General features: G+C 41.8%; 1 protein-coding gene and 1 long non-coding RNA gene across 3 annotated transcripts in view; both read right to left on the bottom strand.

The window, feature by feature from the left end:
• Positions 1-18,538, bottom strand: part of Tbc1d4 (TBC1 domain family, member 4) — a 183,766-nt gene that overhangs the window by 140,250 nt on the left and 24,978 nt on the right.
• On the bottom strand, positions 1,783-7,357 carry LOC148001104 (uncharacterized). Its single transcript, XR_015638438.1, has 2 exons — positions 3,001-7,357; positions 1,783-2,891 (listed from the first exon to the last, which is right to left on the bottom strand). It is a non-coding gene; the product is annotated as an uncharacterized LOC148001104 (long non-coding RNA).

Genomic DNA, 18,538 nt, shown 5'->3' on the forward strand with positions numbered 1-18,538 from the left:
GTGAAGGCTTGATACCCCAGTGTAGGGAGATGCTGAAGTGGTGGGGTGGGAGAAGGTGGGGAGGTGGGGGAGCACCCTCATAGAGCAAAGGGAAGGGAGGAGAGAGTGGATGTGGGATGGGTGGTTTGTGGAGGGGTAATCGGTAATCGGGAAGTGGGATATCATTTGAGATGTAAACGAATGGAATGATTAGTTTAAAAAAAAATGTAGAGGCACCTTAAAATAACTACTCAAAAATAAAAGAGATAATCAAAAGTCCGGGATTTATATGTTAAATTTGGTGAAAATGTTAACAAACATGAAGTTTGATCCAAGCAAGTGTTAAAAAAAAAAAAATAGAGTGCTCTATCCTGTTCTTCGAATGTTCTTCTAAGTCTGAACGGATTTTTCAAACAAAGCATAGCTGTGCACAGTATACGCAGGGCCTGACGTACAGGAAACCTTTCCCATGTAGTATATTCCTTGACAGCCACAGTCTCATAAATATTTTTTTAAGGTGAGGCTATTTCTAGCTTCTCATGAAAGCAGCAGCCCACAAGTTCCTTTAAATCCGTACCCTAAAAAAGTAGTTGATGTCAAAACTCTGGCATCAGCAGCAGCTGCCAAGCACCAGCTAACTCCTCAGGGACAGCTAATTCCTCTGTGAAAACTCAGCAAGCTGCTAAGGAGCCCAGCCTCTCAGTGGGAAGTCGCCCCCATCCCGTCAGCTACTGGAAGGTACCCCATCTTTGGCCACTGGAAGAAGGGTGCCTAGGAAGCTGGGTTATGCTCAGCATGATTAAAAACCCAGGTTTTTTAAATCCACTCTAACAACTTTTAAAGAAAACATTTCCAAAGTCACTACAGTGTAGGAGAACGTTCTTAGATCAGTGGATGAACAACACAGCACAGACTAGATCGCTAACTAATAGCACAGCCCAAGACATAGATTTCTCCACTGTGTGGGGAATGTTCCTAAATCAGTAGACTAATAAACTTACACAGCCCAAGACTGATTTCTCCACGGTCCTCTCATTTTCAAACATGGCGCAACCTTTTTCTCACTTGGCTATACTAAGAATTACGTTATGGTAAATCAGTCTTTCAACAAACTCTTTTGTCAACGCACCCTTTCTTCCTGAAAACATGGTTCTCTTCTAATGAACGTTCCATTAACTGGGTTTTTCTAGAAATCCCTAGAACGTTGTAATTGATGAAAAGCAGAGGAGCTGAGCATCCCTACGAAAATAACCATGAGGTTTTTTTTTTTTTTTTTTTTTTTTTTGGTTCTTTTTTTTCGGAGCTGGGGACCGAACCCAGGGCCTTGCGCTTCCTAGGCAAGCGCTCTACCACTGAGCTAAATCCCCAACCCCAACCATGAGGTTTTTAACAATTCCAAACGACTCGTGTGGGCAAGTGCACAAGTGCCACTAGAACATTCTATTGCTGTACTCTAGAAGCTCACCGCTCCTGAGATACCTATCTTGACCAAAGCCTAGAGGTTGCTGTAAACACCTAAGGCTGGAGAGCCAAAAAGAACTCTGTCAGAGATGCTCAAAAAGGAGCAAACGCCATCAGGGTCCCCAGAGCATACATCATCTCAGGAAGCAGAGCTTACAGCCCTGTGTCTGTCTCCTGTAATGGTACAGAGTGCTAAAGGGGAAGAAAGAGCATGCATTTGCAAATCCAGGCTACAAACCTTACCCTAAACCATTTAAGACATCACAGCTTTTCATCCATAAAAGCAGGGTGTCTCTTCACTTCGCCTGTGTTGCAATTTAAAGTCAGCTCCATCCAGTGCAGAAAAAAAAAAAAAAAGGTGAGTAATCCATGGCCCCAAGACTCCTATTTTAGAAAACCTAGTTTCCCACAGTTTTGTACCTGTGCAGTAAAAATACATATGACGCAAGACAGCAGCGTTTACAGCTCAGGAGGAGTTAAATGGAAAGATGCATATTTTAAGTATTGAATTTTTTTTGTTCTTTTTTTGGGGGGTGGGGGAGTATTGAATGTTTTTATACAGTTTTTCTGTTGACCATCTATCTTTTTGTATTATTTTTATTTTGCCTCTTTTAATTAAAATATAACTACATCACTTCTCATCTTCCCTTTATTCCCTCCAATTCCTCCCATAGTGCCCCTCCTCTCTCCCTCAAACTGATAACCTTTTTCTTTGAGTATGACACACACACATACGCACGCACGCACACATGCACGCACGCACGCACGCAAATATACAAATACAATCAGCTGTGTCTGTTTTCATTCTTTGTGTGTATATGGTATATGTATCTCAGGAATGACCATGTGTATTGGGTAATTAATTAGGGGGTTCTTTCCTGAATGAGGCTAATTATCCCTCTCTCAGCCATCATTAGAAGCTTACAGTTCTCTGTCTAGAAGGAAGACTTCATGAGATTTCTTTTTCCCATCTACATTGGCATGTCTATTGATAGTGTCATTCTCTGAGTCCTGGTTTTGGAAGCCGTTTCTAGGAAACACATTTGCACAGCAGACTCCTTGGTACCCTGGTATTTGCAGTCATTTCAAACCCTGTCCTCATTGATGTCCCGCAGTCCTAGGTGCTGGAGGTCTGATGAAGATGTATCCATTGCTGTGGGGCTCCCCAGGATCCTTTGATCTCTGTGCTGTGTTCAGTTGTGGTTTTCTGTGATGTGGACCATGTATCTTGAGAGCATCGAGCTTATTTCTAAAGTTGAAAATGAGCTCTCTGTGGTTGTGGCATTTATGTCTGCGAGCATGTCTGCCCTGGAGAAACTATCAACCAAGAGGTTCTTCCAAGTCCTCTACTGAAAAGATCTTAAGTAAGACTTGCTATTACTAAACGTACATTTTCATTCTTATAGAACTTATGCTGGTTATTTTATTCATTTAAGACCCAAAATACGGGGCTGGGGATTTAGCTCAGTGGTAGAGCGCTTACCTAGGAAGCGCAAGGCCCTGGGTTCGGTCCCCAGCTCCAAAAAAAAAAAAAAAAAAAAAAAAAAAGACCCAAAATACAGCGAAACCCATAGCTTCTATATTTTACAATTTAAACTCAATGCTTTGACACAGATTTGAATGTCACTTATAACTCAATAAACAACATTTAATCATTTTCATTATACAGGTGGTGTGCAAATGTGCACGTGCAGAGTCCAGAGATTGACACTGTCATCTTCATTACCACTCTCTGCTTTATTTTTTGAGACACAGGCTGTCCCTGAATCCAAAGTTCACTGATTGGCTGGACTGCCTGACCAGTAAGCGCCAGGGATTCATTTGACTCCACCTTCCCCACAGCACGAGGATTACAGACATGCGCAATTACTCCCAGCCTTTACATGGGTCCTGGGCATGAGGACTCAGCTGCTGCTCACGATTTTGCAGCGGTTGCTTTACAGGTGGAACCATTTGCCTGGCCCCCAGCATGCTCAATCTCTCATGCTCACATTCTTTCTCCAGTGTAAAGTGTACATCTTCATTATACAATATTGTGGAGTTTCTCCAGTATGCTGTCAGTGACTATGTAAATGAACACTTCACTCACGCTTACTTTACAGAGAGAGCATCCTGCAGTCTTTGTAGTGGGGTTTTGGGATCTTGTTTGGTTGGTTGGCTTTTTCGTTTGCTTGCTCGCTTGCTCGCCTTGGTTTGTTTTTTTTCAGGGACTAAGTTGTTTGAACATTCAGTTTCGGAAACAAGGAAGTTTTAATTTAATCCCTAGAGTGGCCGATGAATTAATGCCAACACAAAGAGGTCCATGTTCTAAGGTTGTAAATTCAGTCTTGGTTTGTGTTGATTTGCTTTGGTTTTCTTGAGACGGGATTCCATGTAGCCCAGGTTGGCATTAAATTGCTGTGCCGCTAAAAAATGATCCTGAACTCCTGGGCGCCTGCCTCCACTTCCCAAGTGTGAGGCTAGCAGCGAGAGACCACACTCAGCTTTGTGTCCTAATTACTGATAAATCTCATGGCAAAAGGACTTTGAGGGTGTGATTAAACGAAGGGTCATGAAGTGGGGGACTATCCTGGCTTCTTTCAGCAAACCCAGTGCAATCTGGGGAAGCAAGAGACTCAGGGAAGGAGATATGACCCCGGAAACAGATGTCAACGTAATGCAGTTTCTGGATGGTGGCCACAAGCCAAGGAGTACATGTAACCTCCAGGAGCTACAAAAAGCAAGGAACAGATTCTCCCTGGAAGCATCCAGAAGGAAGGCAGTCCTGCCAGCACATTGCCCCTGGCACCGTTAAGACCTATTTCAGGTGTCTGACCTCCAACGCCGTCAGGTAATAATAGACTTCTGCTGCTCTAAGTTTACAGTAATTTGCTACAGGGGAAATGGTCAGTTTTATTCGTTGCAAGGATAAATGGGGCCAGTATTAAAGCTAATTAACTATACATAAAATAATCGAAACAATTTAGGAATAAATATCCTGAAAATTACAATTAGCATTTGATTTAAAGGGGTATCATTTACTAAAGGATTCTTTAAAAGCATCATAATTATGTAGGGCTCTGGGGGGACGGAGTACACAATCATTAGAGAAACAATTTTTAACCCGCGATGTGCCAAGCACTGATGATCAAAAGTCATAAAACGGTGCACACAAGTGAATGGACGTCTTACAATAATGTGATATATGCTACAATCAAAGAAAAACATAAAAAGCTGGTGTGGTACACGCGCACACACACACACACACACACACACACACACACACACACACACAAGGCTAATTCCTTAGGGGGGATTCATTGGATAGGGAAGCCTGAGGCTAAGCTCAGTCAGGCTACAGCATAAAGGAGACAACAGTCCTTAAGGAAACTAGATGTCACCCTCCAACAATGAGAAATCTGAAGAAGCTGTGGGGCAGTTGTGTGACTGACACAAACTTAGCAGGAAAGGGAGCTGGAGAGGCAGCTCAGCAGGTAATAACAATGGCTGTTCTTCCAGAAGTCCTGGGTTTGTTTCCCAGCATGCACATGGTGGTTCCAAACAGTCTGTAACCTCCAATCCCAAGGGACTCTGGACCCTCTTCTTGCCAGGCACACATGTGGCACATAAACAAGCATGCAGGCCAAATACCCATACATATTAGATAAAAACAGCTCTAACTTAAAATATTATATTTTAGAAAGTCGAAACACTGCCTCTGGTGTACAGTATATGAAGACTATACAGAAGCTGAAGGGGTATATTTATTCTAGAGCAACACAATTGGGTCCCATTTTTTACGCTGTAGAGATTCAGTGCTACCTTATCACTGCCCTCATGAGTCACTGCCACCACCCTGGTTACTTTTCTCCACACAAGACCCCACCATACTATAAATGCACAAAGCCATTAAAGTGGGCGGGGCTTTATAGGAAGACTGTGGCACTGAATGTGCCTGCCATCTTGGATGTTACTTAGAGATAAGTTGGTGCCTTCCAGTTATGGTAAAGGCACTGTATCCACTCCCTGCTTTCTGACTCGAATCCAGTGGGGCGATTGATCTTGCTGTCACCTAAGTCGTGCTTCTCTGTGTCATCGTGATTCTCTGTGCTCTCCCTTGAAGTCTGCATCATCTACTACAAGCTGCTCGGCACATTCAAGCCTGGTCTCATTCACTGAACACAGGTCCTCCTGAAACAGCACCAAATCTTAATATTCAGTCATGAACATTCAGAAATCATCACTGTCTATGAGGCGAGTGCTTTGCAAATATAAAATAAGATTTGTGCTATGGGTTATACAAATCTACAGAACTGTATATAGAGGAAGTGAAATGAATAGAACAAAGTTACCGATTTTATGAAACTCATCTGCAACCTATATTTTCAAGAAATTGTCCCATTCAACACCCCTTCATGATAGAAGTCCGGTAAAGATCAGGAATTCAAGGCCCATACCTAAACATAGTAAAAACAAAATACAGCAAACCAGTAGTCACCATCAAATTAAATCCCACGAATATCAGGGACTAGACAAGACTGCCCACTCTCTCCCTACCTGTTCAATACTATACTTGAAGTCCTGGCCAGAGCAATTAGACAACAAAAAGAGGTCAAAGGGATACAAATTGGAAAAAAAGAAGTCAAACTGTGACTATTTGCAGAAGATAGGATAGTATAGGTAAGCGACCCCAAAAGTTCCACCAGAGAACTACTAAGCCTGATAAACAACTTCAGCAATTGGCTGGATATAAAATTAACTCAAACAAATCAGTAGCCTTCCTCTACTCAAAGGATAAACAGACTGAGAAAGAACTTAGGGAAATGACACCCTTCTCAATAGTCACAAATAACATAAAATACCTTGGTGTGACTCTAACCAAGCAAGTGAAAGATCTGTATGACAAGAACTTCAAGTCTCTGAAGAAAGAAATCGAAGAAAATCTCAGAAGATGGAAAGATCTCCCATGCTCACGGATTGGCAGGATCAATATTGTAAAAATGGCTATTTTGCCAAAAGCAATCTACATATTCAATGCAATCCCCATCAAAATTCCAACTCAATTCTTCATAGAGTTAGGAAGAGCAATTTGCAGATTCATTGGGAATAAGAAAAACCCAGTATAGGAAAAACTATTCCCAACAATAAAAGAACTTCTGGGGGAATCACCATCCCTGACCTCAAGCCGTATTTATTACAGAGCAATTGTGATAAAAACTGCATGGTATTGGTACACAGACAGGTAGGTAGATCAATGGAATAGAATTGAAGACCCAGAAATGAACCCACACACCTATGGTCACTTGATCTTTGACAAAGGAGTTAAAACTATCCAATGGGAGAAAAGACAGTATTTTCAACAAATGGTGCTGGTTCAACTGGAGGTCAGCATGTAGAAGAATGCAAATTGACCCTTTCTTATCACCTTGTACAAAGCTTAAGTCCAAATAGATCGAAGACCACATAAAACCGTATACACTGAAACTAATTGAAGAGAAAGTGGGGAAGAGCCATGAACACATATTATAGGCACAGGAGAAAATTTCCTGAACAGAACACTAATGGTTTATGCTCTAAGATCAAGAATCGGCAAATGGTACCTCATAAAATTGCAAAGTTTCTTTAAGACAAAGGACACTGTCAGTAGGACAAAATGACAACCAACAGATTGGGAGAAGGTCTTTACCAATCCTACATCTGATAGAGAGCGAATATCTAATATATACAAAGAACTCCAGAGAATCAAATAATCCTATTTTTAAAAAATGGGGTAAAGAGCTAAACAAAGAATTTCTCTCAACTGAGGAATATTGAACGTCTGAGAAACACCTAAAGAAATGTTCAACATCCTTAGTCATCAGGGAAATGCAAATCAAAACAACCCTGAGATTTCACCTCATACAGTCAGAACAGCTAAGATAAAAAAAAAAAAAAAAAACTCAGGTGACAGCAGATGCTGGCGAGGATGTGGAGAAAGAGGAACACTCCTCCATTGTTGGTGGGATTGCAAACTGGTACAACCATTCTGGAAATCAGTCTAGAGGTTCCTCAGAAAATTGGACATTGAACTGCCTGAGGATCCAGCTATACCTCTCCTGGGCATATACCCAAAAGATGTTCCAACATACAACAAAGACACATGCTCCACTATGTTCATAGCATCCTTATTTATAATAGCCAGAAGCTGGAAAGAACCCAGATGCCCTTCAACAGAGGAATGAATTCAAAAAATGTGGTACATCTACACAATGGAGAACTACTCAGCTATCAAAAACTATGACTTTATGAAATTCATAGGCAAATGTAATGAACTAGAAAATATCATCCTGAGTGAGGTTACTCAATCAGAGAAAAACACAGTTGGTATGCACTCATTGATAAGTGCCAAAAAGCCAAAAAGCTCGAATTACCCAAGATGCAATCCATAGACCACAGGAAGCTCAAGAAGAAGGATGACCAAAATGTGGATGCTCCCACTCCTTCTTTCAAAGCGGAAAAAAATATCCATGGGAGGGGATATAGAAGCAAAGTTTAGAGCAGCGACTCAATGGCCATTCAGAACCTGCCCCACATGTGTCCCATATATATACAACCACCAAAACTAGATAAATTGAAGCTAAAAAAATGCATGCAGAAAGAGACTGGATATAGATCTCTCCTGAGAGACACATCCAGATCATGTCCAATACAGAGGTCAATGCTAGTAGTAAACCACTGAACTGAGAATAGGACCCCCTTGGGGGAAATTAGAGGAAGTATTGAAAGAGTTGAAGGAGCTCGCAACCCCATAAAAACAACAATGCCAACCAACCAGAGCTTCCAGGGACTAAGCCACTACCCAAAGACTATACATGGACTGACCCAGGGCTCCAACTACACATGTAGCAGAGAATAGCCTTGTTGGGGCACCAGTGGAAGGGGAAGCCCTTGGTCCTGCCCAGGTTGGACCCCCCCCCAGTGCAAGCGAATATGGGGGGGGGCAATAAGGAGGATGTATAGGGGGAACACCCATATGGGGGAGGGGGGAAAAGAATGGGGTTTATGGACAGGAAACTGGGAAGGGGAATAACATTTGAAATGTAAGTAAAGAAACATATCTAATAAAAAATTTTAAAAAAGAAATGTAAATAAATAAAATATCCAGAAATTTTTAATTATTAAAAAAAGAAATATTATGCTGCGATCCACAAATACATACAGCATATACAATTATTATGTATTAATGTACAAAGAAAATGAGTTACAAAACTTTTAGAAGCCATAAAATAGAGCGATGCTTTAGTCCTTTCTATTTCAAAATAGGAAGTCTAATGTTAACTGGTCATTTAATAGTATATTTATTGGACAGAGTGGCTTCCAGGATGCCAAATGAGAGGAGAGAGCTGTCAAGCAGCAGGGTCTCACTGTTTCCACTCATTCTTGTCTTGGTCTCCCTTGATGGAGAAATCCTGAATGGTGCTGACCTTCCTATCTAGCATTTGATTGGTCTACATGGTCACCTGGTCTCCATCAAAGGTATGAGGGATGCGGCCTTGCATACAAAATGCATCTGCCAAATCAGAGTGGTAGCCACGAAGCCAATGAAGAACAGGGCCATGCTCACAACTGTCTTCTACCTGTCGGTGCCCCTGTTTAACTCAGCAAAGCTCTTATTAAGTTGGATACAGTACAATTGGAATTTCTCATCCTGGACACGATGCTCCAGTCGGCTTTTTCCCCCTTCAGGGTTTTATGGCTGGCAGACAGCCACCTGAGTTAGGCCACATCAGGTAAGGGGTACTCATAAAGAGGGAGAGCACAGTCTTCATTCTGCACGACATTCCCATGTGCTCGAACACATGCCGGGGTGGAATGGCTCTCTTGTCGATTGGACTAAGTTCCCTGAAGACCACCCTCTATACTCGGGCTGCTGGTGACCGGAAGAGTGGGGGCCTGAACCGCAAAAGCTAAATTCACTTTCATTTGGCTCTGGAACAAGAAAGTGTTAAACTAGTATTTAAATTTGAATGTAACTGTTTGGGAAGTTAAAAACTGAAGAACAAAACCAAGGGGGAACAGAAGAAACAAACAAACAAAACAAAAGAAAATAATTACAAGCTTTCTGTCCTGCCCCAGCCCAGAAGTTTCCTCTGGGTCTAAGCTACGCTAAAAATAGTTCCCCCTGCTTAGCTTGATGAAAATCACGGACTGTGGACCTGCCCCGTGCTTTGTTTATTTTCTGTCATAGCTCCTCTGGGCTTAAGTGGGTAATTAGTTACTTCAGTGTGGAGTCAGCCCCCTCCCATCAGAGGTATTCGAATAGAAGAGAGACTGCAAACACTGGCCAGGGTTCATCTGTGCCAAAAAAAATCGCACTGTGGTCTGAGCATGAAATAAACCCAAGCATGGCTTGGTCCTCAGATGGTGGCACTATTTGGGGAGATCCAGAAACAACCTGGTGACACTCAGGTGGGGTAAGTAGATAGCCGGAGGCATGTCCTTTGAGGGTTTTCTCTTGCCATGGCTCCTTCCAGGCGGTCTTTCTGTACTTCCTGCCTACAATGAGGGCAGCAATGAAAGCCCTTGAGCTATGATGCTCTGCCTCAAGAAAGTCTACAAACATTAGAGCCAGACGACCCTGAACTGAAACCTCTGAAACCGTGGTAACAAAATAAATCTTTCCTTTTTAAATTGCCTCTTGGATGTTTGGGGTGTTCCTAAAGTGGGCTTGTACAAGCAATAAGCTGTCCTACCTATTCTGGTCTTACAGCAGCCAAGCTGCTTCAGAGAGGCTCAGATAAACTGGGCTTCCTGGAAGAGTTCCTCTTCCACATCCAACTGGGCAGTAAGCTCCAGGGCTCAAGATTTTATGAACTTCAGGCTTTTGGTGATGCTGTTGACATCTCTGCTTTGAGTCAGACTTGGTATCAGTAAATAACCTGATAAACGTCATGAGTTCACCCAAGTGGACTATGGTAATATCCTTACTTTAGTCTGTCACTGATTTCCCAGTACACAACCAATCGCTGGTACAGAACACTGAGCCCTCACATTCAATCCCATAATGAAACAAAAATGTATCCAGACTAATGAAATTTAAGGGAGAGGTCAGACACTATGTCTCTGCTGTCTTGTATCCTTATCACTGACTCACAGAATAATACTTTGCTTTTACTGAAGATTATTACAGACAGTGCCACATTATTTCATCGTATATACTGTGAAACCACATTTGCTCAGTGTCAGTTAGTCCCAGTTGTGAAATTTTATCTAGAGCGGAGTATCTAGTACAACCATTCCAGCCAGGCATGGTGGTGCACACCTTTAATCCCAGCTCTTCAGAGGCAGAGGCAGGTGGATCTTTGGAGGTTCCAGCCAGCCTGGTCTACCTAAGAAGAACCTGTCTCATTGAAACCAACCAACCAACCAGCCAGCCAGCCAGCCAGCTAACCAACAAGAAGAAAAGAGGAGGAAGAGGAAGAAGAGGATAGAAGAGAGAAGGAGGAGGAAAGGAAGGAAGGAAGGAAAGAAGAAAGAGAGAGAAAGAACCCTTTCTCAAAGCAGCTGTTTTTGTTTGTGTTCTACTTCTGACAACTTATTAGATGTGGTGCTATGTGCTATGTTCTACATCTAAAAGACTCAAAACTATATTAACTCTCGTTATTTGGTTCTGATCACTCAACTCTTTCATTAACAGCCTTCATTGGAAGCCACTCTCAGGCCCTTTTTAAAACGAAACACGGTACAAATAAATTTCGTAAATTATTTTTTGTAAATCATGATAAAACCCTTTGGGGTGAGATAACATAACAGTTGCACATCACGAATATTCTAAAAGCCGCAGTCTGCACTCTTGACTTTGTATTAGATGAACTTACCGCCCTTTATTTTTACAGTACAACATAATTGTAGCAAACGATTATCGGGTGCACAATCACTACACTCTTGCTCTCTATGCTGTGCAGAGGGAAGGCTAGCCGCTCTCCCAGTGTCTGTATCTCCTCTGCCACGCCATCACTTCCCTGGGTTCTAGGGTAATCTTCTATCACTCAGCTTTCGTTTAAAAATTCTAGAGCATTCTAGAAAGCTAGTAGCGTCTCAGTAAGCCTGTTGTTTGGACTTGGGATTACTTCTTTCAAAGAAAGTCTTTCATGGTCTTTGTTTCCCTAGGTGCATCAATCAAATAAAACCAGCTGTGCTGGTTAAGGAAGTTGAGCTAGAGGACCAGAGACTTCACTCCCTCTCAGGTTTCCCCAGGCCACACAGAAAGAGGGGGCGGAAACTGTACAAATAGAAGAGGTGTGAGGGGAAACTTGTGAGACATTTCTAGATCGGCACAATGAAAAAAGGTGTTAGCACGTGTGATCCATTCAATTACCTCAGTGCTCCACCTCACTCACACTTAAGGGACGCAAGCATTTTAAAGGAGAATATAGTCCAACTGCCCCCAGTTTCTTTGGCAAGAATCACTTGTGTTGGTAATTCGTGACACTCTCTGGAGCTCGGTTATGCAATGGAACGTGGGCTAATAATGCTTGATCATGGAACTGGCAGGTTTTTAGAAAGAGCCATGGAATAAAGATAACTTTTCTATAAACTCAATAAAGATGAGTCAGTTGATAAATTGCTGCTGTTAATAAAAGATGCAAATTACATTTCCCTAATTTTAATTGGTGTTTTAATTCAGCTTTGTCAGTGAACATGACATGTTTTAGGAAGATGGGCTTAGAGTCGCACGTTTTTGATTAGTGTTTTAATTCAGCTGTGTCAACCAAAGTGACAAGTCACAAAAAGACATCCCCATCATATGTTCGTGCTTTCCAAGTAAATGGAGCCTTCTAACATATTAATTAAGGTGTTTTGGATCCCAAACTTCAATACACAGAATCTTTCTTTTCTGTGGAGAAGTTAAATAAAGAATATCTAAGGGGCTGGGGATTTAGCTCAGTGGTAGAGCACTTACCTAGGAAGCGCAAGGCCCTGGGTTCGGTCCCCAGCTCCGAAAAAAAGAACCAAAAAAAAAAAAAAGAAAGAATATCTAAACTCTGAGCAGACAGCAGAACAAAATGAGTGATTCTCACATATTATGAATGATTAAGTAACACTCAAAAGAAGCTGTTTACCCACATCAAATGCGAGTACACACCTATAACCAAAATACATAGGCAGGATCGCTGTTACTAGAACAGAAGCCTGGCCTATTTAATCCATTCCAGGCCAGCCAAACCTGTACTGAAACAAGACCTGGTTTCCAAAACACCAAGTAAATAAGTACATAAAGAAACGATTCCCCTGAGAGGGAGGATCGGTAGTGATATATAAATGCAAGGAATAAACAAAAATGCAATCAAATCTCAATAAGTGGTGTAAAGAAAGTGGCCAAGAAAAGAAAAGCAAAATTAGTCAAAATGGGGACCAAAGGAGACTTACTTAAAATTACATCCTACATTTAAAAACTAGTTTACTGGGCTAGTGAGATGGCTTAGCAGGTAAAGACACTTGCCACCATAAATGACAACTTCATCTCCAGAACACACATGGTTAAAACAGAGACTAACTTCCCTAAGTTGTCTTCTGACTTCCACATTTGCATTGTGACACATATACAACACATACACACACAAGATGGATGGATGGATGGATGGATGGATGGATGGATGGATGGATGGATGGATGGGTGGGTAGATAGGTAGATAGGTAAGTGAATAAATAAAAATATAACAATTTTTAAAACAGTGTACACATGTCATTCCAAAGCAGGAGACTGAATTGTGTCAAGTTGCAAACAGCCTTTATTTTGCTTTGCACAAAATCAGCCAAACATCAACATAACCTTACATAGCTAAAATGGATATTTTAGATAACCAAAATGATATATTTCATACACGTTTATATTTACTAGATAGAATTGTATAGATATCTGTTATATATATTATTATAATATATATTTGTGTATATGTATATATGTATATATATATATAGATATATATATATAACCAGTATGTTACAATACCCTTACATTTCATTTACTCTATAATATACATAACACATGTTACATACATGTCACAAATTCCTAACTTGGATGGAGACATAGTCCTAACTCCTATATGTTTATAAACATCAGAAAAGAACTGTAGATTGTTTTTTCTTCTTTTTTGTTCTAAGGCAAGGTTTTACTATATAACCCAAGCTGGTTGGCCTCCAACACACCTTCCAAATGCTAAGATTGTGGGTTTGTACCACCAAGTGAGGCCTACATAAAATCTTACACGCAGCATTTGATTATAACACAAATAGGCACACCATAACAGTCGTTATCACTTACAAAACACATCGTGTGCACCCTATAAGAAACTTGGTTCATCCTTAGCAAGTATGTGCTGCTGGTCCCACTATACAGATAGATCTACTGAGGCTCTGACTAGTGTGTTGTCTGAGTCACACTAACCTGGCAGGAGTTCTGAACAGTCTTAATGCCCAGGGAAGCCAAATATGGCTTAAAAAAAAAAGACATATAGACCAATCTTGCAGGTGCCAAATAAAATTACAACATCATCTTTAATGGAACAAAGGGAATAAAAATTTGTCCCAGTTCCTAAGAAGTCACTGTGAAATCTTCCCAATTTCCCTATTGGTAAATATCTCATATTTAGCAGGCCCCTTTAATCACATTTGACAGTCAATAAAGGGACTCATTGTGAGTGCCAAGTTATACTAATAAACTGAGTTAAAATGGGGTCAGCTACACCAGAAAAAAGTCACCACAGGATTGGAGGACAGGGTTTGGACCCACAGAACATCAGTCCAGGCTACACCTCAGGAGACAGGAAACCAGAGAACTGTATCCAGTAACCAGACCAATGCTGCCTGCTAGGGAATCCTCAAATAAAACACCAGACACTCAGGCTGTGGAGAACAGCACTCTATATGTATACTCTTTAAAAAACAAAAACAAAAACAAGCTGGAGTTCTGTTAACGAAATCAGAGTAATGAAATGAACATAATTTTAAATACTTGAACAAAGTGTGTCAAGCTTAAATCAATGCCAAAGATGCTATGGAAAGGCTCAACACTGGAACAAATCACTAGGCCATTGCAAAATTGGCACATCTCTCCAAGGATAATTTTGTAACACTGAAGTCCACCTCTAATGCAGCAACTGAGAGCATACAGAAGGATGCGCTTCAGATCCCAACACCCACCTGATGGCTCACAACTGTTTGAAACTCCAGTTCCAGGGAACCCAATACCTTCTTCTAGTCTCCAAAGACATCAGGCATTCATGTGGTGAACATACATTCATACATAATACATACACACATACATACATACATACAGGCAAAGCGTTCACATATAATAATCAATTAATATTCATATTTAATAATATTAACAACAATGAAATCATATGAGGAAGCTCATACCTTGCAGTCAATAACCAAGGCAAAAATGAAAAGAAAGATGTTTTGCGACATGCAACTATTTCTATATTATTGATTCTCTAATCTCTATTGCACCTTTGGATAAATGGACCACTGTTCTGACACACAGCATAAAATATTTATTTAACAGGAGTCTTTCTAACCTTTAATGCAAAGATACAAATGTTAGCTCTAGACATTCCTATAAAATTTATAAAGCATTATTCAATAGAATTAAAACTTTAGGCAGAAATTGCTTTCAACTTTTTAAAAGACATTTTTTAATTTTTCATGTTTTTAAAGATTTTTTATGTGTCTGAGTGTTTTGCTAACATGTATGTGTGTGTGCCACGTTCATGTCTGATGCCGGACGAGGTCAGAAGGGGGCATCCGATCCCCTTCAACTGAAGTTACGATGGTTATGAACTACACTACAGATGCTGGGAACTGAACCCTGTCCTCTGCAAGAACAACAGGTGGGCCACAACCACCGAGCCCATCTCTTGAGGCCCCTGCTTCCAGCTCTGAAGTGAAAGATGCTGTCACACACAAAGTCAAACACGGGCTCTGCCCTGCTACATGTGCGTCCACAGAGAACACGGACAGTTGCTGGCTTTGCAGTGCTACAGGTAGCTCCGATGTGGCAAACTGCTCTCTCCAGCAGAATTCACGGGGCAGATTTCGGCGTGTTGGTGCAAGCATGACTCAAGCCACAGAGGCACAGGACCTCATAAGTCTTTTCTTCCCAGGGTTTCCTTTCTCAGCTGGGATCTAGGAAGTCCTCTACACAGCTACGTTGGAAACAAACTCCAACAAAGCCACATCTATGTGTCATGCTCCTCCTTTGGATGTGACAATTCAACACTCTCTAGAAAAAGATGAGTGTACGTGCACACAAATGCTTTTCTGCTGGTTAAGTAGACAGTCGCTCTCTCAGCTCCACCTGGTTCTGCAACCAGGTCCAGTGCCTATGTAACTCACCCAAGAGATCAAACCTGATTTGCTCTCCCATTCATCCTGTATTTCAAACGACACATGTCAGTGGGAATCAAAGATGCTCTCTCGGTTTATCCTCCTAGATGCTCTCACAGTCTGTCCTTCTATAAATGGTCACCGTTAACCCATGCCCTCTGCAATGCCCACTAAGTCCATGTGCCCATTCCCCAACAAGCTACCGATAACCATTGGCTCCCTCATTCGCCAAAGCTTCTCTTTCCTCTAAGTCAACTTCCATATTTAAAATCTGGGACAGAAGAGTTGAATCAGTGGCTGAGAGCACTGGCTGCTTTTGCAAAGGACCCAGGTTCAGTTACCCGCATTCACCCTGGGTGGTTTCCGGCTTACAACCACTTGTAATTCCAGTTCCAGGAGAGCCAATGCTCTATTCTGGCTTCTGTGGGTACCTGCATGCACGTGGAGCACATGAATTCATGCAGGTATCCACATACACAGTGGGAAGGATAGAAGGAGAGAGCATAAGAGGAGACAAGTAGAATAGGCGGTATTAGCGGGCAATGTGGAAACCTACTGCAGGGGAAACTTCCTGGAACCTATGTGGGTTAGCCTCGTGGGGACCCTAGTGATGGAGGAGAGGGAGCCTAAACTGTCACCTTCTGTAACCAGGCAAGGCTCCCAGTGGTGAGACTGGGGCATCAACCCAGATACAAAACCTTTGCCCTACAACCTGTCCTGCCTGCGAGACGTGCTGGGACAATGGTGGCTCAGAGCCTGTGGAAGTGGTCAACCAGGGGATCCAACTTAAGGCCCAAGCCAAGAGAGGGATCCCATGTCCCACAATGACTGCCTAGATGGCCAGGAACTGAAAGCTTAATGGCTCAGAGACCTACAGTAAAACCAAACATGACTGACCATAACAAAAAGCTAATGAAATAATTTGCAATGATACTCTGCTATGCTCGTAGATCAGTGCCCAGCCCAATTGCTATCAGAGGGGCTTCCTCCTCTGGCAGTTAATGGAAGCAGATACAGAGACCCACATCCAAATATTAGGTGAAGCTTGGCTCGGGGAAACCCAAAGAAGAGAGGGAGGAAAGGGCCAGAGGGGTTGAGGGCAGCAGGCGAGCACGGCCCACAGAATCAAGTAAAAGAGAATCCACAGAGATTGGTGGCAACCATGGAACCAACGTAGGTCTGCACTAGGCCCTCTGCATTCACACTGTGGTTGTTTAGCTCAGGGGTTCTGTGGGTTTCCTAACAGTAGGAGCGGGGATGTGTCTGACTCTTTGGCCTTCTCTTGGGACCCTTTTCTCCCTACAAGGTTGCCTTGTACAGCCTTGACATGAAGGTTTACTGCATCTTGTTATGTCGTGTTTGACATCACTGGGAGACCTGCTCTTTTCTGAAGGGAAACGGAGGAACAGTGGACCTCAGAGAAGTGGGCAGGGCTGATGGAGCTGGGAGGAGTGAATGGAGGTGAAGCTGGGATTGGGAATGCATGGTATGAGAGAAATAAATAAAAACAAAAAAGAAATAAAAAATAATAAAATCTCCGTAGCAACTTGATTCAGAATAGCCCAGCCTTAAAACAGGATGCCCCATCTGCAGTCAAAAAATGGTAACTAAATTACAGTACACATACCAAGGGATAAAAACATTAAACATCTGTTAAAGTGTTAACAACAAGACTCCCTCCCAAACAATATGCTGAGCAAAAGAAGCCGACACAAACCAGTACATGGCAGATGGCTCTGTTTATATGGGGCTCAGACGCAGGCAGTACTTACCTATGACAAGGAAAACAAAGCAGTGACTGTGAGAGAAGAACGAGAATGTGCCGGAAAAGGGTTAGGAAAGTTGGAGCGCTGGAACTGTTCTCCGTGTGAATACAGACGGTGGCAAGCAACCCCTAATACTCCACAATTTAAGACTTCAATAAGAGACTAGCCAATGTACATGTTAACGAAGACAGACCTCACGCCTATACCAGGGTTCTTCTGCCTCTGTGTGGCCGATATTTTATTACAGATCCTTTGGGTGGATGGCTGTACTGTCCACCATGAAAGGGTTAGTATTTCTGTGAGTCTGTCTAGTCATTAAATGGCTTAGCTCCAGCCACCGTGATTTGACATCCTCAAGTGTCTCCAGAGATTGTCCCCTGGGGAATAAAATCACCCCCTAGTTGAAAACACCTTCATCAAACTACTAGCTGAGTTAGAAGAAGATTGTGTAGGACCTCTCGGAGCAAAAGCCAGTGTACAGTCAGACCATAGCATAGAAGTTTATTGTTAGAATCCTTGACCTACAAGAAGAACTGAAATCTTTCATTAGATTCAGGCGACATTTATCCCAGGTCGCCCAAGCAAAAGTGCCTAGGATGCTTGCTTATAAACACAAATTCCTAGGTGCTTGCCCTGGAGATGGAGTTTTGATAGCATATAGGATAGGACCTAGAAATCTCAATTGTTCAACAAGCTCCTAAGATTTATATATCTACCCATATATGCATACTAATAGGTGTATAAACAGATGAGAGATGATAGACAGACATAATAAATAGACAAATAACAGATAGACAGATAGACAAATGATAGGTAGGTAAATAGCAATTCTGAAAATAGAACTCTTAGATTGTTCTTTTTAATGTAGAAAATATTTTGTCAATGAACGACAAAAATGTTGAACAATTCCACAATCACAAACATGGCTGTCCCTGGTTCAAGACTTAAAAGTGTAGAGAACTCGACTAAAGCTGAGGTAATTA

This window comes from Rattus norvegicus, chromosome 15 (assembly GCF_021556685.1).
Source record: "Rattus norvegicus strain SHRSP/BbbUtx chromosome 15, alternate assembly SHRSP_T2T, whole genome shotgun sequence".
Taxonomy (NCBI): domain Eukaryota; kingdom Metazoa; phylum Chordata; class Mammalia; order Rodentia; family Muridae; genus Rattus; species Rattus norvegicus.